This window comes from Macaca mulatta, chromosome 7 (assembly GCF_049350105.2).
Source record: "Macaca mulatta isolate MMU2019108-1 chromosome 7, T2T-MMU8v2.0, whole genome shotgun sequence".
Taxonomy (NCBI): domain Eukaryota; kingdom Metazoa; phylum Chordata; class Mammalia; order Primates; family Cercopithecidae; genus Macaca; species Macaca mulatta.
This window is the reverse complement of record NC_133412.1, coordinates 132,166,179-132,192,752: the sequence shown is the minus strand read 5'-3', so window position 1 is coordinate 132,192,752 and position 26,574 is coordinate 132,166,179. Positions and strand designations below refer to the sequence as shown.

At 36.6% G+C, this 26,574-nt stretch overlaps 1 long non-coding RNA gene across 2 annotated transcripts; it reads left to right on the top strand.

Annotated features, from left to right (window-relative positions):
• The first annotated feature begins 868 nt into the window (after window positions 1-868).
• Window positions 869-25,450, top strand: LOC106999452 (uncharacterized). Of its 2 annotated transcripts, XR_001446279.3 has the most exons (4): window positions 869-1,237; window positions 7,410-7,575; window positions 17,733-17,840; window positions 23,323-25,450. It is a non-coding gene; the product is annotated as an uncharacterized LOC106999452 (long non-coding RNA). The 2 variants fall into 2 exon arrangements; XR_013396287.1 differs by lacking the exon at window positions 7,410-7,575.
• Window positions 25,451-26,574: the final 1,124 nt, after the last annotated feature.

Here is a 26,574-nt window from a genome sequence, read left to right as displayed (position 1 = left end):
GTTCACTCTGAGGATAGTTTCTTTTGCTGTGTAGAAGTCTTTAGTTTAATTAGATCCCATTTGTCAATTTTTGCTCTTGTTGCAATTGTTTTTGGTGATTTCATAATAAAATCATTGCCCATACCTATGTCCTGAATGGTATTACCTAGATTTTCTTCTAGGGTTTTTATATTTTGGGGTTTTATATTTAAGTCTTTAATCTATCTTGAGTAAATTTTTGTATAAGGTGTAAGGAAGGGGTTCAGTTTCAATTTTCTACATATGGCTAGCCAGTTCTCCCAGCACCATTTATTAAATAGGGTATCCTTTCCCCAGTGTTTTTGTAAGGTTTGTCAAAGATCACATGGTTGGAGATGTGCGGTTTTATTTCTGAGTTCTCTATTCTGTTACATTGGTCTATGTGCCTGTTTTTGTACCAGTACCATGTTGTTTTGGTTACTGTAGCCTTGAAAATCAAGACAGTTATTTGGCTTCTTTGTCTTAATATTCCAGCCAGGTCTCATCAAGATAATGGTTACCTTTTTACCAAGTAAAAAGTTTTTATTTGCTCATGCTGAGCAGCACAGAGAGGAATGGGAAGTGAGAACTGGAAAAAGAGACTTCAGGATAGATAATCTCTCCAAATTCATCTTGATTGGGCAAACTGATTAATAATACACATTTTATATCTACCGTAAACATTTCCCCAGGAATGAGCTGTCTTGGACTCACTTGCTTCTAAAAGGCCAGTATCCACATTCCTCCTCTACTCATAAGTTAACTGTTAACAACATTCCCCAGAAACCGATTCTCCCCCCTGCATTTTCACATTCTAGGCTATTTCATGTCAGAATACAATTGAAGTTCAAATTTTATTTCGTCATGAATATTTTGGGATTTTTTTTTGGTATGTATTTGTTGAATCACAAGACTGCTGTTTTCTTGATGGGCAGAAGACTATTTTTGTTGTTTACTGTTTGGTTTGTTTTGGGGGTGGAGACATTTTAAATTAAAGCAATTTAGCTTCCTGTGCCTCTCATTCCATCGCTATTTCATTTTCTAATAGAATTACTTGTTTAAGCCTCTGAATGCATCCTGATGATGGCTTTTGTGAGCTATTACTTGATGGGGGCAAAAATATTTCAAATTTTGGAGACAGACATTCATGAAGTGCTGAAAAATTCCATTTGAGAAGCCAAAGCAGCTTTAATGGCAAACTATGCCGACATAACTACAGAAGAAGTTGAAATCTTTACAGGTAAGAGATGAAGGGGCTTTGTTTTGGAGTTTTAAATTTGCTGTCTGTGTTGAAAGAGTGCTATAGATAAAAGATTGTATAGATTGGCCTCCTATGTATTTTCCTAAATGTATATAAATAATAGCACCAGTTTTTCTTTCATCCAGTGAGAATAAATAAAAGATAAGTCCCGATACTAGCAGGAGACAGAAAGACAACAGCAAGAGAATGCAAAGGAGTAAGAGAGTTATAGGTGAAGGGAAAATCACAGAGCAGGGCATATCTCTAAACAATTTTTTGAGGGCCAGGAGAGAAGTCTTATTTTTAGTTTAGTTTTTTTAAAAAATGTTTTAAATGATGCTAATCATTTAAATTTTTTAAAGTAACATGAAACTTTATGTACATGAGCCGTAACTCCTTCATCCTGGAAACCCAGACCCTGCTTGTATTTTTAAGATGGCATCTCAATAGTATATGCAGCTTCTCTCTTATTTTGAATTTTTGATCATTTGTCTCTTCCATAACAAATTCTGTGTACCTTTTCCCTTTAGTAGGTGGTCTCGGCAGTGGTATTTCTACCTAGTTTCCCAACATACTGGGGTAAGTGGCAAAGCCAGACTAGCCAGACTCCCCAGGACTCCTGACAGAACCGTAATGTCCACAAGTTTCTCTGGAATTCAGCTAGAACTTACCTAGAGAATTTTGTGATTCAAAAACAAAAAGTTACCATAGGTTTCTACTAAACTTCAGAGAATTCTAGCATATTTTGTTGTCAACTGAGAACCATTAGGGTTTACAAAAACAGTCAGCATAATTTAAGGTAGTGGCTGTGGAAGACCCTCAGGAGGTTCCTGGAAAACACCAGTTTAGACTGTCAGAGACCTCCAGCACTGCCATGGAATTTTCCTTCTCCTGGCAACATAGGAGTTTAATAAGTAATAACTGCTATTTCCAAGTATGGCATGCTCAGATCTATTTTCCCTACTTAAAATAGGCTGCATGTTCTCGCTTATGGAGGTGAATGTGATGCCTACAAACTTCCCAACAAAATGATCCTATTTGTTTAGAAATCTTTCTCATTTGCTTGTAACATTTCGGTTAAAGAATTGGGAGACCTTGGATTCCAGGGGCCCACATAAGGTCAGAGTTTTGGGACTGGATATCTCCACAACCTGTGGTTTCTGCCCTGAGGAAAGGAACATGGATCTGACTCCTGTCTCCCTCGGTGCAGAGCCTGCTGGTGCTCACAGAGGCCTGGCTGAATGGTGGGCATGCATTTTGTCATCTCCTCCCCTGTCCCAGTGAGCCACTCCAGCTGTGAGCCAGGGCAGTTGAAGGAACCTAGCCTCAGGCAGTCAGGCAGCTGTCAAAGGTCTTGTTTAATAGAGAATTAAGGGAGGTGAAACCGTTTGACCACTCTCTTTGATGTTCTGCGATTTTTATCTCATAATAGAATTAAAATACCAGCTATCCTGAGGAATGGAGATAGCCCTTATTTTGCAGTCCCGAAAACAGTCAATAAGCCTATTTTTCTTTTATTCTTATAACAAATTATTTTCTCTTAACCAAATGGGAGTTAAGGCAAACTGTGAATTTAAATGATGAGTTTAGACATGACTTCAAATGCCATGAGCTTCTCATTTGTTGAGATGGCTTTGACATTGCCAGGCTGTCTCAAATATGACCACAGGCAGCCAAGGGAACTTTTGTGCAAACCTCATGAACAATTGTGAGACTTTGGTTATAGCGTTCATTTTTCTTTTTCTGTTTTGTGACGTTGCATTCTTTTTTCCTTTTTATATCATTGAAAATAAAAACTGAACTTAAAGGCCATGAGCACAGAAGGGATAGATTTCTTTACGTCATCATTATGTGTGTGTTAATATGTTTAGACAAAAGTAACCCCAAATTCACAATTTAGAGAAACAAGGCTTTGTTAAATTTTGTGCTGTGCCTAAGGCAGCAAATACCAATATGTGTAAATTAAAATTAGATGCAGTAATCGGGATTGGCTCATCCAACAGTAACAGAAAGGATTATTTAAGCTTGACTATGTACTAAATAGCAATTTTTTTCATTTTTCTTTTTCCCATAAATAGGTGTTATGAATGGTTATAGCTGAACACACAAAAAAAGCCTTTTTAAAATTCAGCAATGTATGATTATTAATTTTCCATATCATTGAATATACTTTCACACTACAGTTCTTAAAGATTGGAAAGCATTTTATCATTTCATTTTACTCAGTAAATTCCTTGTACTGTTAAGACACTTACATTAGTTCCAATTTTTCACTCACAAATAATGCTTCAGTGATATACTTCTATCCTTCTCACTTTTCTGGTCATTTCCTTAGGAGAAATTCCTGGGTGTAAAGTGGCTGAATCGTATGTTTAAGATCATATGATCTTAAATGCTGTGTATGCTGCTGGGGCTGTCATAACAAAATATTATCAACAACAATGCACCAAAAGTGCATGTTCCAGAGTAGTCATATTGAGCATTTGTCTCCTACTGTCCATCAGATTACAGGTCAATTGCTCCCAGAATTCGTACTAGACAGATACTCTGTATTTTCTATACTTTATTGGGGATTCCTCAAACTATCATATTCCTGAATTTTGTGAGCAAGGCAGTGTCAGCGCCATTTTCAGGACTTTGGAAATACCTTCAGAATATGGGAAGGGAAGAGCTAATGTTTACTAAATAATTTTGTTTTCTTATATATACTTGGGTTCACAACCATATTTAAAATATGTATGCAACACCTAATAAATTCTTGCTAAATACATAATAAAAAAATATACATATAGGTATATATGTGGCCCTCTCAACATATATTTGGTGTACTGTTTGTTACTCCACTATATGTGTACCTCTCTGGTATCCTGGACACAGACTTATATGTAAAACATTGGAACTTCATTAGACAAATAGCAATTCTATATTAAAATGGCATGTGTTAAAATACTATGTTAAAATGCTTGCCCTATATTTTTGGAACTCCTAGCTCAACAAAAGGGTATTCAGACCAAAATATTATATATAGCGCTTTATTTTTCTTCTTCAGAAAATAAGAATATTATTTCAAAGAATACTTATAGAATATTATAGTATAAATGCAGTTTCAAACCCATTTTATTGATTCTCTGAACCATTCTATGAGGTATGGGCAAATCTCACATCTAGATTTTCTAGGAGAAAGTTATCAACTTGAATTCACTTCTTCTGGTCCTAGGCTCTGAGCTCTGTTATCTCACAATGCTCTGTCAACACTGCTAAGGGCAAGAAATTATTTAAGGTGATAGATTATAGACTGTTTCACTTTCTTAATATATGATTTCTTATACTTTAGTATATGATTAGTAGAGGCTGTTTGGAGACCTTATAGGAAAATATGTGTTTATTTGGGACAAAGTGAAATAAAGAGAAATGACATGGACAGATAGTCCACTCCTGACATTCCTGGTATCCCACAAGGAGATACACAGAGGAGACAAGGCCAGGCAAAATGTTTGTGCTTGTTACCATGAGGCTTTGTGTCTGTGTATTCCTGTGAACCAGGTTGCACTTTGGCAACAATCCCTTGTGCTTACATTAATCCAGTGTGAGTGGCCAACCGAGGCAGGACACTCCTTTTCCTTCCCCTCTGAGCTCATATTCGCTGGCTTAAGAGTGATATTAAAAGACTAGACAGGCCTAGTCTAAGCAAGCTGCCCCAGGCCTTCTCAGGAAAGAGCAATGCTGAGTCGAAGCAGACTCTGGCTGGTGTTACTTTCTCAATCTAAGGAAGTAAAGTCCAGAGAAAGAAAACTCAAGGGAGAGTACACGCATACCTCACTTTACTGCGTTGTTGCTTTATTGTACTTCACAGATAATTGTGTTTTTTATACATTGAAGGTTTGTGGCAACCCACGGAGCAAGTCTGTTAGCAGCATTTTTCCAACAGCGTGTACTCAGTTACTGTTTCTGTGTTATATTTTAATTCTCACAAGATTTCAAACTTTTTCATTATCGTTATATCTATTATGGTGATGTGTGATCAGTGATCTTTGACGTTACTGTTGTAACGGTTTTGGGGTGCCACCAACCATGACCAAATAAGACAATGACCTTACTTGATGGTGCTGTATGTGTTCTGACTGTTCTACTGACCATCCATTTCCCTATCTCTCACCCTCTCCTCGGGCCTCTCTATTCCTTGAAACACAACAATATTGAAATTAGGCCAATTAATAACCTCACAAAGACCCCTAAGCATCCAAGTCAAAGGAAGAGTGTCACATCTCTCACTTTAAGTCAAAAGCTAGAAAGGATTTTAGTGAGGAAGCCATGTTGAAAGCTGAGACAGGCTGAAAGCTAGGCCTCTTGCACCAAACAGCCAAGTCATGAATGCAAAGGATAAGTTCTTAAAGGAAATGAAAAGTGCTACTCCATTGAATACACAAATGATGAGAAAGTGAAACAGCCTTATTGCTGATATGGAGAAAATTTTAGTGGTCTGGATGGAAGATCCAACCAGCCACATCATTCCCTTAAGCCTGAGCAAGGCTCTAACTCTTTTCAATTCTGTGAAGGCTGAGAAAGGTAAGGAAGCTGCAGGAGAAAGTTTGATTCTAGCAGAGGATGCTTCATGACATTTAAGGAAAGAAGCTGTCTCTATAACATAAGTGCAAGGTGAAGCAGTAAGTGCTGATCAAGAAGCTGCAGCAAGTTATCCAGAAGATCAAGCTAAGATCATTGATGAAGGTGGTGACACAAAACAACAGATTTTAATTGCAGGTGAAACAATCTTACATTGAAAGATGTCATCTAGGACTTTCATAGCAGGAAAGGAGAAGTCAATGCCTGGCTTCAAAGCTTCAAAAGAAAGACTAACTCTCTTATTAGAAGCTAATGAAGCTGGTGACTTTAAGTTGAAGCCAATGTTTATTTACCATTCTGAAAATCTGAGGTTTTCTGATCCTCCCACAGAAAATGAAAGCATCAATATCAATTGCCTCTTATTCCCAAGCTTCTTAAAAGGTCCATAATACATACTAATAATTAGCTATCTATTTCTTCCACCTTCTTCTAATTCTGCTGTCTCCTGCTACAGGTATTCCAATAAGTACTTGATTGGAATGTCTCTAAAGTTGATCATGAGTATCCGTTTTCAAACTTTTAGAGCAGCAACAGAGCACATAGAATTTCATAATATCAGCTCCATATCCTACCAAATTTAGAAAGTACTTCAAATTCCACAATCCAATATAATTACAATAAGCGCTAAAATTCAAGGAACTATTTACATGATGTCCCTTTATCATAATACATTTTGGAAGTATATAATGCTCTTAGCATAGTGTCTGTCCCATACAAGATATTCTACAAACAAAAGCTTAAAAGACATGTGATTTCTAATATTGGTTTACCTGTCTCTCTCTCTCCTCCTTTCCTCGAATAAAACTGTAATCTCTCTGTAGACAAACTAGTTTTTCTCTTTGTATCTTGAGTATCTCCCATGGAACTAATAGGAAAAGCTCAATAAATGCTTTTTGGGTAAATGAATGAATGAATGAAGAGATAGTATGTTGCATTGTTAAGAATTTGAATTTCATCATGAAAAGCATTTCATCAGTTAATAGGATATAGAATTATAAATGAATATTCAATTTTTAGATTGGAAAATATATTTATCTCATGATTTCAGGTTTTGAAATGTCTCTGAACAAAATATAGTTTATAAATTGATGTCCAAAACTTCCAGATGACGATTGTTCATCCTACCCTTTTGGACTCAGCCAGTGGGACCCAGAGCTTGAGGTGAGAGTGAGCAGGTCACAAAACAAAAGAACACTACAGCATGAGACATATGGAGGATGGGAAGGAAGGGCAGGTTTTAAATGTAAAGTGCAACAAAATACATGAAGAGGGAGAAGTGAAATAAAGGGTCAGCAATATTCACAAGGAAGATAATTCAGCAGGTAGAGCAAGGAAATATTCCCATATGCAAGGGAAGTCTGCGTGTCAGAGTATGGTAGGAGACACCAAGTAAGCTCTTGATCAGGAACAGATCTGTAAAGGGCAAATGTTGGTTTAGTTAGGTTGATACTAACATCTATTTCCCTCCTTCCCTCCCTTCTTTCTTTCCTTTCCCTCCTCCTTCCCTCCCTCATTCCCTTCCCCGTTCCCTTCCCTTCCTTTTTTCTAGAGACAAGTAAAAATTTACAGACTCTTCTTCTTCTCGGTAACTGGACTTCTCATTTTCATCCTGCTACCATCATTAACTTTTGTGCTTACAGTGGGCTGGACTTATAAGAAAGGATTATATTTTGCATTCACCTTAAGCATCATTGGGTTTGGTAACTATGTATTAGGTAAGTCAACTGATATTATTAATCATAGAATTGTATTATTGCTAGCCACAGAATCAACAGGTTTTTTGTTTGTTTGTTTGTTTGTTTTTGAGAGGGAGTCTTGCTCTGTCGCCCAGACTGGAGTGCAGTAGTGCCACCTCAACTTACTGCAACCTCTGCCTCCCGGGTTCAAGCAATTCTCCTACCTCAGCTTCCCAAGTAGCTGGAATTACAGGTCCCACCAACACGCTCAGCTAATTTTTGCATTTTTAATAGAGACCAGATTTCACCATCTTGGCCAGCCTGGTCTCAAACTCCTGATCTCGAGTGATCTGCCCACCTCTACCTCCCACAGTGCTGGGATTACGGGTGTGAGCCACCACGCCCAGCCAGAATCAACGGAATTTTAGATTAAAGTATAACTAGAAATTTAGAAGTTATCTATTAGAGTAGAATGAAAGCCAAAAACGATTTTTAAAACTCCAATCACATAATAAAAAATTCAAAATGAGAATTATAACTACAAATTTAGAACTATAATTATATATTCTCATTGAATATGCTATTCATTTTATAAGTGCTACTTCTTAATTTCCAGTTAGTTTTAAATAATCTATAATAGTCAGTGATTAGACTCCACAAGTAGGCTTTTTGTGGGTTTATACAAATGTGTTATAGCTTATGAGGGGGAAAAGGGGATGAGAGGCAAAATTCAACTTTCGGTGATTTAAATGTGATTGGATTTTTACCTTTAGGTATAAATCATTCTAAGAATTACTCACAAATTTACCCAATAATACTAATACTTTGGTGTACCTTTGGTCTTGCTTGAATTGCCAGTGTGCAGGAGATTTTCCCCTATGTTTTATTCTGGAGGTTTTATAGTTTCTGGTCTTACATCTGGTCTTGAATTGCCAATGTCCAGGAGATTTTCTCCTATGTTTTATTCTGGAGGCTTTATAGTTTCCGGTCTTACAGTTAAGTCTTTTATCCATTTTAAGTTGATTTTTATGGATGAAGTGTTTGTTTTTCTGCATGTGGAAATCCCATTTTCTCAGTACCATTTATTGAAGAGACTATCCTTTCCCAGTTGTGTCCTCTTGATGCCCTTTTCAAAAATTAGTTTACCATATATGGTTGGATTTATTTCTGAGATCTCTGTTCTACTGGTCTATGCGACAGCTTTTAGCTCAGTACTATACTGTTATGACTACTATAGCTTTGTATTATAGTTTTAAATCAGGAAATGTGATGTCTCGAAATTTATTTTTTCTTTTCAGAATTATTTTAGCTATTTGGAGTCTTTCATGTTTCCATGTTAATTTTAGGATTAGTTTTTTCTATTCCCGTGAAGAATGTGATCAGGATTTTAATAGGAATTGTGTTTAATCTGTATATTGCTTGGAATAGTATGGAAATTTTAACAGTATTAATTTTTCTTTCTTTTTTTTGGAGAAAGAGTCTCACTCTGTTGCCCAGGCTGTGATCTCGGCACACTGCAACCTCTGCCACTCAGGTTTAAGTGATTCTCCGGCCTCAGCCTCCCAAGTAGCTGGGATTACAGGCACCTGTCACCACACCTAGAAAAGATGTTAGACTTTTGTACTTTTAGTAGAGACGGGTTTTCACCATCATGGCCAGGCTGGTCTTGAAATCCTGACCTGGTGATCCACCCACCTCGGCCTCCCAAAGTGCTGGGATTACAGGCATGAGCCACTGTACCTGGCCCAGTATTAGTTTTTCTATTGTATGAACACAGGATATCTTTCCATTTATTTGAGTCTTCAATTTCTTTCATCAATTTTTTACAGTTTTCAGATTTTTCATCTCCTAAAGTATTTTTTGATGCAATTGCAAATGGCATTTGTTTTTTTAAATTTATTTTTCAGTTAGGTAATTATATTTAAAAATGCTACTGATTTTCTACATTGATTTTGTATCCTGCAACTTTACTGAATTCAATTATTAGTTTAAACAGTATTTGGTGGAATCTTTAAGATTGTTCAAGAATCATTAAGGTTACTTACATATAGAAACATTTCATTTGCAAATAGAAGTAATTTGACTTCTTCTCTCTCAGTTTAAATACATTTTATTTCTTTTTCTTTTCTGATTGTTCTTGCTAGTACTTCCAGAACTATGTTGAATAGAATTGGCAAGAGTGAGCATCCTTGCTTTGTACTGGATCTTATTGGAAATGCTTTCAGTTTTCCCCCACTGATTATTAATGTTAGCTGTGTGTTTTTCATAGATGACCTTTATTGCATTGAGGAGCTTTCCTTCTATACCTAAACTGTTGAGAGTTTTTATCAAGAAAAGATGTCGGACTCTATCAAATGCTTTTCTGCATCAATTAAGATGATCATGTGGTTTTTATCTCACATTCTGATAATGTGATGTATTACACTGATTGATTTCCATTTGTTAAAACAGGCTTGCATGCCAGGGATACATCCCACTTGGTCATGATGATGTACAGTCTTTTTGATGTATTGTTGGAAAAGGTTTGCTAATATTTTATTGAGCATTTTTGCATCAATATTCATTACAGAAATTAGCCTGTTGTTTTCTTTTCTTGAAATGTCTTTGGCTTTTGTATCAAGGCGATACTGGCCTTATAAGATGTGTTTGGAAGAGTTTTAGGAGTACTGGTATTAATTCTTTGGATGTTTGGTAGAATTTAGCTGTGAAGCTATCTGGTCCTGTGCTTTTATTTTTTGAAAGGTTTTTGACTACCTCTTCAATCTTTTGTTTGTTATATGTCTGTTCAGGATTTCTATTTCTTCCTGGCCAAATCTTGGTCATTATTTACAATCTACCAAATTTACAATCTTGGTAGGTTGTATTTTTCCAGGAATGTATCTGTTTCCTTTAGGTTGTCTTACTTGTTGGCATAAAATTTTTCATGAGAGTCTCTTATAATCCTTCGTATTTCTGAGGCATCTGTTGTAATTTTCTCACTTTCATTTTCGTGTTTGTACCTCTTCCAAATTCTGATTTTGTTGAGCTCCCATGTGTTGAGGTGGTTACTCAGGACAACAAGACAAACTGAAAGTAGTGATAAACTTTTTATGCACTTTCTGTGATGGAGTAAGCCAGAGACAGCATAGGTGCTGGCTCCTCAATGTTTCATTTACCCCCATAGAACAGCACTGGGTGAGGTAAAGCAGTGTAGACAAGGGGATTGTCTCACTGCCAAGAAGCTGTGAACAAAAGGATCCTGTCATTATATGGATCCAGGAGGCTGTGGGGAGACAGAGTGCGTAAGGGCTAGGAGTGGAAAAGTACTAAGTCAGAGTGGAGAAACATGTCTTAGTCAAGGCCCCCTAGCGAGGAGGTCTTGGCAGAGTTGCTCAAAATGTGCCTCACTGAGGACCCCCATAAAGAGGTCTTCAAATGGAGGCGCCTAGGCTAGACATGCAGAGAGGTAAATGAGCATGGTTGGCCCAGGGGCGCCTGAGTCCTTTCCTGCAACACCGCCCCCGCCCCGAGACTGCAATGCACTGGCTGTGCACCAAGACTGGTGTGGAAGGGCAGCTTCCCCCTGTGAGGCCTGCCAGGCAAAGCCTTGTAATTGCCTGTGGTCAGACTTGAATGAACACACATAGAACTGTGGCCTGGAGCTAGACTCCTCAGATTAGTCCCACCAGCTCAGCTGAAGTTAAGGGCTCAGTTGTTTTCTCATCATCCCTGAAGCCTCTTCATCTCTGGCAGGCCCTGTCCTCTGCCAGACACATCTGTGTTTGTCCCAGGGATGAGTTGCCACTGAGCTCTGCTGACCTATAAAGGGCTCATTCTTCTTGTGAATTCATTCATCATGGCTTCCTTGTGTCCACTGCTCAATAGCTCTACAGAAAACTAGGGTTTTTATTTTATCCCTTTTATCTGTGTTATTGGTGCAAGAGCCAAGAATTTTTGCATCCTGAAGAAGTAGTATTAAGTGCCTTACATGCACTGTGTTCTAGGGAGCGGTTGTCTGCCTTCCAGTTCCACTCTCCACCATTCTGCACTCTGCTCTGAACCCCACACACTGAACTCGGTGGCCGCATCAATAGACAGCCTTGCTTCTATTTTAGTTTGACCAATGGGAATTACTAGAAGTAGATTAGATGGAGAGGAGGAGGGATTTTAGATCATTTAATCCCTCAGCTTTACCTCTGCTGGGTCATCAAAGGACAGTTGCTTTCTTCTGTTGAAGCATTTGTCAGTGTCCTCTCCTACAACTATAACTTAAACTTTCTCTGGGTTCGGGTATCTATTCTCTTCTTTGCCTTTTTAGGCCTAAGGTGGTAATGACTTTTATTTTGCCAACATTGGGGTAGTTCACCATCTCTTATGACTATACTCTTTCCAGTTTGTAAACAGTCCCTTTATTAAATGACCCTCAATTACTCATTTGAATGTGATTTCCTATTGTGATTCTGATATATTTTTATTCACTGCAATCATACTTCATGTGCTAAATATGATTATCATCCTCATTTTACTGATGTGGAAATTGAGGGTTAGTAAGTTGCCTAGTTAGTAACAGGACTATAGTTCAAGCTTACGTCTATTTAACATAAGCGAGGTCACCTGTAGCCAGTTCACTCTAACTGTAGTGTGCAGGGAACATTTGAGGGTTGTGTTTTGGAGACAGGAAGACAATTACAATTATCTAGGTGAAAAATAAGCACCCTAATATGCCAGTGACAGTGTGAATGGAGATCTTGTAATGATTCAAGTGCTTTTATGAAGAATAAAAAAGACTAGGTGGCCAACTTTTATGTATCTACTTAAGTTGGCCACCCATTCATTTTTATTCTTCATAAGACAACTCAAATCATTTTATATGTGTATATAATATTTATTACATTATATATAATATTACATATATGTAATATATATTAAATATAATATTTTATATATATAACTTTGTGGGAGAGGTTGGGTGGCTTGTGTGAAGGAATGCAAGAAGTCGAGGGTGACGTAAGGTTGTCAGCTTACTACCACCTTATTACACTTGGTTCTCATGTAAAATAGTAATAACAACAATGGCTGATGATATTGCCCCCAATGAGGAGACAAAATATGCTTCGAAATGAGCACCTTTAATTGCTTTACAGAATTGCCTGTAGTACAATAATGGAAGCAGGCAATCTTAGTCCTAACAGATCTTCCTTTCTCTCCCAAGCTGGTAGACAGATACTGGCTCTTGCCAGACTGCTATCATCAACAGATTGAGTTGACAAGTTTGTAATGAAGGAAAACTTGGAGGGATGAAGTGTAAGAAGTACCCTCATCATTTATGATCTCTGGGCATATGGCTAGAAACAGGAGGAGACAAAACATTGTGCCTACTGACATTTGCCAGTCCTACAGTGAATTTTGATTGAAAAATACATGAATGTTCCCTTTTTTGAGATGTCTGTTGTCACCACCTTAATATAAAAAAAAATCATTTTTTCCCTTTCTACAGTAAGCATGCCCTCATTATTAGGAGTATTAAATCATCGAGAAACACTGAAGTCAGCTAAGTCCCTTTAGCCAAGTACAGGAACTACACTAGCCAAAATGCTCTGGGTGAAGTTCATTACTTAATCATCCACCTTCCAAAAGCAAAGTATCTTTTTCTAGTTTCTTAGATATTATCTGTAACCCATAACTTTTGAGTGGTTTGACTTACCAACAAAGGCCTGACGATAATTTAGTGGAACTACTTCCTAGAAGAGAAGGCTGAGTTTGAGAAGAGAGTCCTTAAAGCACAGATTAACATTTTCTTGGCTAAATGTTCCAAGCACATTTGTGGAAGGTACAGAGCTGTCCACTTGGGCATTTAAAAGGGCTACAAAGACCTGGGATCCTTCCATCTTTGGAGGCTCTTAGCTTACTAAAATTTTTTTGGGTGCTAAAATAGACTTATAATAGTTGAAGTATAGCATGAATACACGTAACAAATTAATACTTAGACAGAAAAAAAAAGTGCAATATAACTCTGTTATTTAAAAGATAATAACAACATTCATAAAAGTCATTGCTCCGCATAACGGAGGTGGACAGTTAATGGAACATAAGCTTAAAACTATACGACATCTTTCAGTGTCATCAGTATACCCCATTTGAAGATCTACATTTGAGCCCTTTCACGAGTACGGGCCTTGTATAAATAGCCCTTCAGGTCTCCACTAGGATAGGGATGGTCTCAACTCCTTTAGCCCAAGAAAGCACTTCAAAAATAGACGTTGGAGGCAATGGATATCCTAAATACCTGGCTTACACGTTCTAGGAGTGTAACAAAATTTCACACATACCCCATTAATATGTACAAAGATTAGGTATCAAAAAAGTAGACCTTAGACTTCGTTTTGGGAAATGATGGTTTCTGAGACACTCCTGTCTCCTTCCACTGAGCCTCCTTCTAGGTAACATTTTTGACGGTCTATTTTGAGTGTTTATGACTTAGGAAGTTATATACCTTGGCTCCTTGTAGGAATGATCCAGAATGCTTATTCTTCACAGGAATGTCCTTTGACAAAAATACAGTGCAACATAACTGCTATTTTATCTTTTTTATTTATTTTGAGACAGGGCCTCACTCTGTCACCCAGGATGGAGTGCCTGGTGCGGTCTTGGCTCACTGCAACCTCTGCCTCCTGGGCTCAAGTGATCCCCCTACCTCAGCCTCCCAAGTAACTGCGACCACAGGCATGCACCACCACGCTCAGCTAATTTTTGTGTTTTTTGGTAGAGAGAGGGTTTCCCCATGTTGCCTAGGCTGGTCTTGAACTCCTGGGCTCAAGCAATTTGCCCACCTTGGCCTCCCAAAGTGCTGAGATTATAGGCATGAGCCACTGCGCCCGGCCAATAATTGCAACTTTAAAGATAACTATGCTTTTTAGCACAATCCTTGTTGAAGAATCTCTGTAACAGTGTAAACTGGTCCATCTCCAAGAGTGCCGGACCTGGGGATTTGGTCACATGAATATGGGTTCAAGTTCTGCTGCACCAAGACTAGTTAAGTGACACGAAGAAATTACTAATCCCTCTGAGCCTTGATTTCAACTGCAGAATGGGGATAATAATAGTCCTTATCTCACAGGGTGGTCTGAAGATTGAATGGGTTGCCGCAATGAGAGCACTCCTGTGCTGCCTGGCATCTACCGGGCACTCAGATGTTCCTCATTATCGCTGTTATTCTTTTCCCAAATGCAGACTCAAATTTTCAGAAACAGAGCTATACGTAGAAGGTAAAAAGTTCAAACTTCTTTTTTAAACTACTTTTTGATGTTTTTAGACATTTCAGATTTTTACTTGAAGTTTAGAGGCACTAATTACTCTGATGAGCTCTGAAATGGGTAATAGCCCTTATGTAGTGCCAAGGCTTGGCCTCCAGATGTCAGTATGAACTCAACTGATTGAGGTGGTTACTGTTTGAACCAGTTGGATGGTTAAAGCTCCTCTCTGCTTATCTATTAAATAACATTGCAGATGCACAATCATTCTTTGATTTTAAAAAGGTAATAAATATATACCTTTTGATCTATTACTTTGGAGGACATTAAACCATAAAGCTGGTATGGAAAATATGCAACAAGTATATGAATCTGAAAATACCACTTCAAGAAAGTTGGACACCATTACCACAAATAAAAACGTGGAAAGAGTGTTAAATTTAACAATTGCTCTTGGAATAAAAGTATTATTTACATAATTATGACATCTACCCTATGAGTCCTCAAAAATTATTCAACAGAAATCAGAGGCCACATCTGATATTCCTTACATTCTACAGCTGTGCAGTAAATATTTCGAGCCATTTCCATTAGAAAGTGGGATTAAAAATAGGTCCATGTCTATGAAGACCATGTGAAAGTAAATTGCTCCAGAAAGTGTCCCAGATTTATTATGGGTGTTGCTACAGAAACCTCAAGAAGAAGTTTGCTCTTAGAGGACATCCTTTTTTATTCTATGTGTTCAATAAACACGTATTGAGCATCTACTACATTCCAGGTAGATTTTAAGTGTTGAGAATACAGCAGTAAACAAAGCAGACAAAATCCCTGCCCACATGGTTTATGGTTTAGGGAAAAGAGACAGAGAGTACACACAATAGATAAATGAATAAACAAAATAGTATAGAAGATAAGTGCTACAGATCAAAAATGGGAAAGAAGGCAAACATTTGAAATACAGTGGTTAATGCAGGACAAATTGAACAAGTGACGTTTAAGGAAACACTTGAAGCAAGTGAGGGAGCAAACCAGAGGTATATTTGGGAGAAGAGCACTCCAGGTAGAGGGACCAGCAAAGGCAAAGTCAAGGGACAGCAAAAATGCTAGTGTGACTGGAGCAGACTAGACGGGACTCCTTCCAGGATTTCTGGTAGAGTCATGGCATGATTTGACTTTACTGAAACCCATCTGGTTGCTCTGGTAAGAACAGGTGGCAAGTGTGGAACAGGGCCAAACAGGAAAACCAGCCAGGAGGCAACTGCAATACTCTAAGGTAAAGACTGGGGGTTTAGAAGAAGATTTCAGGTGGAACATCTAAAGATGGTTGTTCAAGTGAAGATATCTGGATGCCTCTGCAGCCTGGAAAGGTCTGTTAGTTTAAGGATGAACCTGTTTTAAAGTCCATTCTAAAACAAACAAAAAAATCCCACCCATAATCCTTTTATACTAATGAATTACATCTTGAAAGCCTATTATAGAAGAGAAAAAAAGTCTTATTTTATAATAGTGCAAAAAGAAGAGTCAGAAAAAAAGCATGACAAATATATAAAACTCAAATACATAATGAGTACATGACAAATACATAAAACTAATATTTATGGGAGACAAGATGCAAAGTTTCTTCTGATCTTGACAAAAATATTGAAACCAGATTTCTATCTTACAAAAAAGAAAATTTCTATCTTAAAGAAAATTCCATTTTCTCTGGAATCCTAATCATTTTTTTCTTATACCAAACTTATCTCAGAAATACCAATTCAGTTTTTAAAAAGTCAATAGACTGTTTTAGAGTAGTTTTAGGTTTACAGAAAAAGGAATTTAAAAGAGAGCATTCCCACATACTCCTTCTCCCCCTGCCCCACTCTCAACTAATGCAGCCCTCACCCACACTAATGCAAGATTTTAATAACTCATTGATACATTATGATCAATTGGAGTCCATAGTTTACATGAAGTTTCACTCTTCGTGTTGTACAGTTCTATGGGTTTTGACAAGGGCCTAACATTATGTATCTAACATTGCAATATCATACAGAATAGTTTCACTGTTCTAAAATTCTCCTGTGCTCCACCCAGTCATCTTCTTCCTTGCCCAGAACCTCTGGCAACCACTGATTTTTTTCTATCTCTATAGTTTTGCCTTTTCCAGAATGTCATATAGTTGGAATCATATAGTATGTAGCCTTTTAAAATTGGCTTCTTTTATTTAGCAATGTACATTTAAGGCTCTTCTCTGTCTTTCTGTGGCTTGATGGCTTATTTTTAAAATTGATTTAGTTGGAAGCGTCTGTGTGTCCCTCCCTTTGTACTTGTATAAAGAAATATTTCACCTATCCTGTATTACCATCTTTGTATGCAGAACTCTAAAACTTCATTATGTACCCTTCCCACATGCCAGCAGGCATTGTTGATTATGGTGACAAACAATATTTTCATTAAAATAAGATCCATTTGTTCTGGTAAGTGTTCCAATAAGGAGACTACAAAATATCATGTAGAGACCCATTGTCACTGGCACCTGATCCAAGTCATTGCTGACTTGGGTCCATTTTATGACCCACTCTTGACATTTCCTATTTGCTGTACTTCAGGAAAAAGAATCCAGTTTTTCTCTCTACCCCACCTCCACTGTGTGTCAAAGAAGGTGCACAGATACCAGCCTGGGCAACAGAGTGAGACTCCATCTCAAAAGAGAAAAAGAAAAAGAAATACGTAACATCTATGGAAGGCGAAATTATGACACTAGCTGGCAACAAACACTGCAAAGTCAGCATGTTTTCCTGCCAATGTGGTGTATGTCCTTAATTCAAAACCTAACACTGTTCTTTCTCTCACAGACTGAAGACTGAGATCTGTGGAATGGTGGTGACATTTCTCAAAATGACATGGAAGGATCCACTCACAATTTTTTTTTTTTTTTTTTTTTTTACATGACATGCCCATATTCCTGCCTGTGATGGGATACAGATTTTATTATCCGAGGAGGAATGCTCCCTTCTAGAGGACAAGAATGGTTCCACTAAACTGGAAGTAGAGACAGTCATCTGATGCTTTTGAGGTCCACATTTCACTGAGGTAAAAGGCAAAAAAGGAAGCCATGCTGTTGTTTTATGTGATTGCTCATGACTGTCAGAGAAATGTAGTTAGTGCTAGATAATGGGAATATAAAGTAGTATAGAGGAAATCTGGTGTGCCCAGTAATGAACATGGAGCATAATTTCTGGTTGGTCTCTTGCCTTATATATGTCTTCCAGCATGCCCACTTCCTTCAGCCTCTTCATTCCTTCTTGTACCTCCCCCTACCATCTGGTGGGCCAACTCGGGAATTCCCATTTCATTCAGTGCTTCCCATTACTTTTCCATGCTTCCAAGAACCACGCCAGCAGCACATTTTCCCTTCCCCTAGAGTCCTTTTTCAGGGTGTTAAATCCCGTCCATAAGCAAGTGCAACCAAGCCAGTGATTTCTTGCAAGACCAGTTTTATATTTTGTGCACCTTGATCAAGTAGCCTCAAAATCCAATCCCAGTTACAGGCCAATGAATTCTTGTAATTACTCATTACATAGTATCTTTTTTCCTTAATCCCACCCAGCATGTTTCTTGACAGTTTGTGTAGGGATTTAGCTCTAGTTATTGGTCTGGCAACCAGGAGAGGAGGTGAGGATGTAACACGGTAACACAACAGAAGCACATGCTCTTATTAGGGAAACATGGGCCACCTTTCCAAGGCTAGAGGGTCCAGAGGTAGAAGATGCAGAGTCAACATCCTTAGGAGTATCCATCCAGATTTCTCCAATCTCATGTTTCAGGAAGCCCACTAGGGCCCTGGATTTTGCATAATGCATCTGCCTTGAGTATTCAAAGGTCACTAGAGCACTGTGACTCTAAGAACTAGGTTTTCAGTCTCTTGCTCAGCTATGCCCTTCCGCTGAAGGAAACAAGGGTCTTTTTATAAGATACATAGAGGCTCTCTGGCTCTCATATTTATCCATTACTGTAGACACACACATCTATATCTACCTGTTCTTCCATCCATATCTATAACTATATCCATGTTTGCATCTATGTATATATTTAGAGAATTCATACTTTGAATTTTTTTAAAACATCACATTGAATAAGATGAAAGGCTAAGTTTCCTAATTTCTCCCAAAAAAGATGCTACTATGATATAGGGACCATAGTTACTGAAACAACAAATCCCTCAGGCCATACTTTTTGAGTTAATATGAGAGAGCTAAAAAAAATGCATACGATTTTAAGAAAATTAGATTGAGGTCAGGTGCGGTGGCTCATGCCTGTAATCTCAGTACTTTGGGAGGCCGAGGCGGGCAGATCATGAGGTCAGGAGATCGAGACCATCCTGGCTAACATGGTGAAACCCCATCTCTACTAAACATACAAAAAAATTAGCCAGGCATGGTGGCAGGTGCCTGTAGTCCCAGCTACTTGGGAGGCTGAGGCAGGAGAATGGCGTGAACCTGGGAGGCAGAGCTTGCAGTGAGCCGAGATCATGCCACTGCACTCGAGCCTGGGCGACAGAGTGAGACTCCGTCTCAAAAAAAAAAAAAAAAAAGGAAAATTAGATTGATAATCAGAAATAATGTGTATAAAAAATATATACAAATGAAAATAACTCCACAGATTTGTACATGTGTATTTCTACCTTTACTGAAGTACATGGTGGGGGAAAAATGGAAACACAGCTTTCAGAATAAGCTGCTATTGAATAAAAATGCCAGTCTGCATCCAAATATGGGGTGAGGCTGATGTGGGGAGGATTAATAAGTAAAGTTGAGACTTGCATTATATTTTAAAATTATTTTTAAGTGACAAAATTAACAAATTTAATGTGGAACTATAACCCATATAAGAGGTTTACTGAGAAACATCTGATCATTTTTCTGTTCCTCCTTTCTCTTCTGAAACATTTGAAAAGGCTTTGTGGAAACATTCTGCAGTCCTGATGAATGAAAACTATTACAAGTATTGTATTCCAAGCTCTGGCTTCTTTTTTCTTCTACACCCTCTGTTTCAGATGTGTTCTTACTTAGTTTGTTTCCATTTTTTGCAAGAAGCTGGTTATTATATTAAATAGAAGAGCAATCCAGGAAAGACCATGGAGAATCCAAATTGATATTAAGAGTGAGTAAATGATGTGCTGATTCTCTTTCATAAGAAGAAATTACAGACAGGAAATAAAATGTAAATAATCATATGGTGAATTTTTCCCATAACACCTTCTTTTTATTAATACCTAAAAACATGCCTCTTTGGTTGCAGTGAGCCAAGATCGTGCCACTGCACTCCAGCCTAGGTGACAGAGCAAGACTCCGTCTCAAAAAAAAAAACAACAACAACAACAACGACAACAACCAAAAAAAAAAAAAAACCAAAACCAAAACACATGCCTCCTTTTAGAATCTGATCTTAAAACCAGAAAGTAAAATTAAAGATTTCTAAAATTATCACTGCTTTCAAGGAAAAAATGTACTTTAAATTACAAACATTCGGATTATCTTCGATTTTTATAGCACATTTTGAGGGTGAAAAATTCACTTCCCCTTTGAAAATTGTTCTTTTGAATAAGGATAAGATTTTGAAATGGTCATTTATTTATCATCTCTACCTATAGGAAAGCTTTAAAATGAGGAAAGGAAAATATAAATATGTAAAACATCTTTTAAAATAATATTCATTTTTAAAATAACAATGCAATCCACTCTACTGTGCCATTTATCTGCATTTCTGAGTTTAAAATTGTATAATTTATTGCTTTTGTTATAAAAAAATCTTAGGCAAACTCTTTGAAGGGGGAAAAAAAATCACTCATAATTCAATCATCCTAACATGGCAGCTACTATAACTTTTACATTCCCTTCAGATCTTGTCATTTATTTTTCATGATTGAAATCTACATGTATGAGATGTAACAGAAAGAACATGGACTTTGAAGTCAAAGAGAAGTGACAAGAAACAAATTACATAATAAATAAATCTTGATTTATCATATAATACAATTTGTACTGTGCTAATTATGGCATAAAATAAAAAATTTAAATTATCAGACATTAAAGTTTTCAACATTATCTGCAAATTTACCTGGAACAAAAGACTACAGACAGAGAAATACAGTAGAACATATAAGTCCTTGAGAAAATGCAGGGGTGAAACTCATAGGGAAATTAAGACATTTTAAAACAGCTGTGTATAATGGGGGGAATTAAGAAAAAAGCACGTGCACAGGCTCAGGGAAGATACATGCCCAAAAAAGACCAGAGAAGACAAGAGAATAAAAAATAATTATAAATCTCTGTTAATAGGTATACAATATATGAAATTGTAATTTGTAACATCAATAACAAAAGTGGAGTAGAGCTGTAAAAGAGTACAGCTGTTGTTTACAACCATTAAGTTGGTATCAGTTTAAAACAGATTGTTATAACTTTAGGATATTGTATATAATAATCCATGATTAAATCTCAAATAAAATATCTACAGAAGGTACTCAAAAGGAAATGAGAAGGGAGTCAAAATGTCTTCAATTTTCTGCTAATTAGAGCATAAAATAAAAGAAATATTTTAAATTATACATTAGATTATTAAATATTATCTACAGACTCACTTGGGGCAAGAGACTACAGGCAGAGATTTCTTAATAAAGTATAATGCGTTTATTGTATAATTTGTCTCTGGTCACTACAAAGAGATCAACTAAACACGAAGGAAATCAATAAGGACGGAAACGAGGTGTAAAAATGTAAAATACACAGAAAACAACAAAATGACATAGAAAGCTCTCTCCTATCAGTATTTTAAATGTAAATGGATTAAACTTCCCAAAGACATTAGATTGGCAGAATGGATTGAAAAAACAATCCAATTATTTGTTTTCTACGAGAGACTCGCTTTAGATTTAAGGACATGCACAGATTGAAAGTGAAAGGATGATAACAAGATAGTTCATGCAAAGAGTAACTAAAAGAGAAGTGGCTATACTACTATCAGACAGAATAAGTTAAAAACTGTGAGGAGAGACAGGAAAGGACAGTGTATAATAATAAAAAGGTCAATTTACTAGAAGATTTAACAGTTATGAACATATAAGCACCAAACATAAGAGCTCCTAACTGCATGAAGCAAACACTGACAGAATTAAAAACAGGTCTTCCTATAATTATAGTAGAAGATGTCAGTGACCAACTTTCAATAATGAATAGAAGGACCAGAGAGAAAATCAATAAGGAAATTGAGGAATTGAAAAACACTAGACTAATTGGGCCTAAGAAAAATAAACAGAACACTCCACCCAACAGCCGAATACACATTTTTCTCAAGTATACATGTAACATTCTCCAGGACCAACTATATTTTGGGACACAAATCAAGTCTTAATGAATGTTAAAATATTGAAATAATACAAAATATCTTTTCCAATCACAATGGGATAAAACTAAAAATTATAGCAAGAAGGAAAAATGGAAAACCTAAAAATATGTGGAAATTAATTAACACACTCTTAAGCAACCAACGTGTCAAGAAATCACAAAAGAAATTAGAAAATATATTGAGACAAATAAAAATGAAAACATAACATACTAAAACTCACGAGATGCAGTGAAAGTAGTGCTAAGACGGAAATTTATGGCTATAAATGCTTGCATTAAAAATATCTCAAATTGACAACCTAAATGTATACCTTAAGGAGCTAGAGAAAGAACAAACTAAACTCAAAACTGGTAAAAGGAAAAAAACGATAAAGCTTAAGGCAGAGAAACAAAACAGATAACAGAAAGATAGGTGAATCAACAACACTAAAAGCTGGTTCTTCAAAAGACTGACAAAATTGACAAGTCTTTAGCTACATTGATTAACAAAGAAAGAAAGAGTCAAATAATGAAATTAGAAAAGAACAAGGGGACACTACAACCAACTTAACAGAAATAAAAAAGATTACAAGAAAGTACTAAGAACATGGTATACCAACAAACCTGATAACTTAGATAAAATGGATAAATTCTGAGAAAAACACTACCTACCAAGACTGAATCATTAAAGAAAATATGAACAGACATATAACTAGTATGCAGATTAAATCCGTAATCAAACATCTCTCAACGAAGAAAAGCCTAAACCCAGGTGGCATCATTGGTTAATCTATCAAACACAGTGTAAAGACGACGTAACACCAATGATTCTCAAACTCTTTCAAAAAATAGAATAGAATACACTTCCAAATGTATTCTACGAGGCCAGCATTACCCTGATACAAAGACATTACAAGAAAAGGAAACTACAGACCACTATCCCTGATGGAAAATTGTGGGAAAAGGCAGTCATGCACGGATTCTTGTCCTCTGCATAGTCACATAAGACTGGCTGTGAGCCTGGAACATTTCCTTACAGGAAAATAAGGAGCCCTTGCAGCTTGTGCTGGGCATTATTTGGGTGTTTGGGAATATCTTTCCCTGTTGCAGGATTGGTGTATACTCCTTTGTTCTGCTTAAGCATGTGTGTCACTGGAGCCCAGGCTCACCCCTCACTTTTTATATTTCAGACCCCATGGGGAAGAGGTCAAGATTCTTCGCTTGCAGTAGACAGTTTCCTTGCATTAGTTGTGAGGCAAAATCTGTTGGCCATGAAGGACCCTTGCTTGCCATTTAAGCTGATATTTTTCTGCCTGTTCTTTACGTAAGTAAAGCATTGCTCCATCCAATGCCTGTGTAAGCTGTGCCTTTCTTGGCAATTTTCTTGCAAGTTGGAAGATACATGCAAACCATCTAGGAGTTTGATGTCCTAAAACTGCTACTCATGGTGATAGGCAACAGACGTTATTTGCTTCACAATACTGGCGCAAAAATCCTCAATAAAATACTAGCAAAGAGAATTCAACAGCATACCAAAAGAATTGTATGACTTGTCCAATTGAGATTATTCCTGAAATGCAAGGATAATCAAATACATGAAAATCAGTCACTATAATATACCACATTAGCAAAATGAAGAAAAAACCCATATGATCATCTTGATTGATGCAGAAAAAGCATTTCACAAAATTCAACACCCTTTCATGATAAAAAAAAAAAAAATACTAAATGTTTAGAGAAAGTAGCAAACTACCATATAGAAAGGAAACTAATGAATAGAGAGAAACCAACCAAACATAAGAAGGCCATATATTTAAAAACAGCTAATATCATGCTCAATGGTAAAATACTGAAAACTTTTTCCTTAAGATTAACAAGACAAGGATGTCTGCTTTGCCACTTCTATTTAACATAGTGTGAAAATCCTAGACAGAGCAAATAAGCATAAATAAATAAGTGGCATCCAATTGGAAAGGTTGAAGTAAAATTATCTCCATTTATAGATGACATGATCGTGTATGTAGAAAACCCTAAAGATTCCATTCAAAACCCTATCAGAATAAGTGAATTCAGCAAAGTTGCAGGATAGAGTATCAACACAAAATTCAGTTGATTTCTAGACACAATCCAAAAAGGCAATTAAGAAAACAATTCTGTTTGTAATAGCATCAAAAAGAAATACTTAGAATAAACTTAAACTAGGAAATCTACAAAATGTAGCTGAAAGAAACTAAAGAAAATACAAGTGGGAAGATGGCCTTTGCTCATGAATTGGAGGGCTTAACATTTTTATGAGATCAATACTACCCTAAGTGATTTATAGATTTTTAAAAATTCTAATCAAAATCCCAATAGTTTTTTGTAAGAAATAGAAACATTCTTTCCAATTTGGTATGGGATATCAAGAGATGCCAAATAGCCAAAACAATCTTGAAAAACAAAGCTGGAGGTCTCACATTTTTAAATTTCAAAGCTGCAAAGGTATAGGAGTCGGAACAATGTGGTACTGGCATAATGACAGACATGTAAACCAATGGAATAGAATATAAACAGCCCAGAAATAAACCCTTGCATATATGTTCAAATAATTTTTGACAAAGGTGTTAAGACTATTTAATGGGGAAAGAATAGTCTTTTCAACATTCAGTGTTGGGAAGCTGGATATCCACATGCAAAAGAATGAGACTGGGCACTACAATCTTATGTAATCTAATCATATACATTGAATCATGTACATGACCATTACTAATCATTAGAGATATGCAAATCAAAAACACCATGAGAAACCATGGTAGAGACCATGCAGTCTCTACCTTGCTGGCTTTGAAGAAGCAAGCTGCCATATTGTGAACTGCCTACTGGTGATGCAACAGGGACTGGGAGATAACCTCTGGCTGATAGCTAGTGAGCAACTATGATCACTGGTCTGGCCACTTGCAAGGAACTGAATGCTGCTAAAGGCCATGTGAGTTTGCAAGGGGATTTTTCCTCAGATGAGACCACACTCCTGTCTGACATCTTGACTGCTGTCTTGCAGAGGACCTAGCTAAGTTGTACTCAAACTTCTGACCCACAGAAACCAAGATAATAAATGTGTTTTGAGCTACTAAGTTTGTGGAAATATTGTTATGCTGTAACAGACAACTCATATATTGGGAAAGAATAATAACTGGGGCCTATATACTGAACTATTCCTAAAGCTCACACAGGGTTGGAAATTGAGCTTTCTCAGCTAGAGTAAAGAGAAGATTTTCTATGCTGAGGAAGTTCAATAGAGAATCAAGAAAGGCCAGGACTTAGAAGTGCAGCAAAATTAGCCCCAGAAAAATATTGGCTACTTTAAGCCTGAAATAAGCTTAAAAACAAATCTTGGAAAAAATGAAAGTAATATTTAAGTAATAAATTGCCTGCCAGAGAAAGTCCCAGGAATCTAAAGAAACATCATAAACCCAAGCACTCTAAAATATAAAATTTACAATATTCATTATCCAATTGAAAAAATACTAGACATACAAAGAAGCAGGAAAACATGACCAATGATCAGGAGAAAAATCACTCAATAGAAACAGACCCATAAATAACAGAGTAATGGAACTAGCAGACAAGAATCGTAAAAGAGCTGTTAAAACTACCTAAAGGATATAAGAAGCATTAACATAACAAGGGGAGAAATAGAATATTTAAAAAGTATAACCAAATGGAAATTTTAAAGATGAAAAAATACAATAGAAAATAATATTTCAATAGATGGGATTGCAAGTAGAAGAAAAAATTCATAAATATAAACACATAGCAGATTTTATCAAAATGGATGCATACAGAGAAACAAAACACCCCTCAAAATCAGAGTCTCAGTCAAATATAGAATGTATTAAGTATGTATATTGGGAGACAGTAGGGTATAGAATAATGACTGAAAAATTTTAAATTTGATGAAACGAGGGCAATGACTAAAATTTTTCTAATTTTATGAAAACTATAAACCTAGTTTCAAGAAACTCAATGAACCACCAGCAGGATGGACATACACACACACACCCACCAACATCCTTCCACACAAAAAACACATACACAGCATAATCAGATTGCTAAAAACTAGCTATCTAAAATGTAGCCAGAGGAAAAAAGACACAGTATGTAAAGAGCAAGAAATATATTTAAAAAAAAAAAACAGGCTTCCTGTCATAAGTAATGCAAACCAGAAACCAATGGAACAACATCTTTAAGGTGCGAGGCCAGAATAAAATATGCAATGAAAATATCATTTTAAAAAAAGGCAAATAAAAACTTTTTCAGACACACAAAACCTGGGAGAATTCATCATCAGTTGAGATTTTTGTGTTTTTTCATACACTGAGTACTCTGGGGTTATATCCTGTTCATTTTGAACACTATGCAACCATAAAAAAGATATAGTCTTTTAAAAACGTGATTCTGAAACA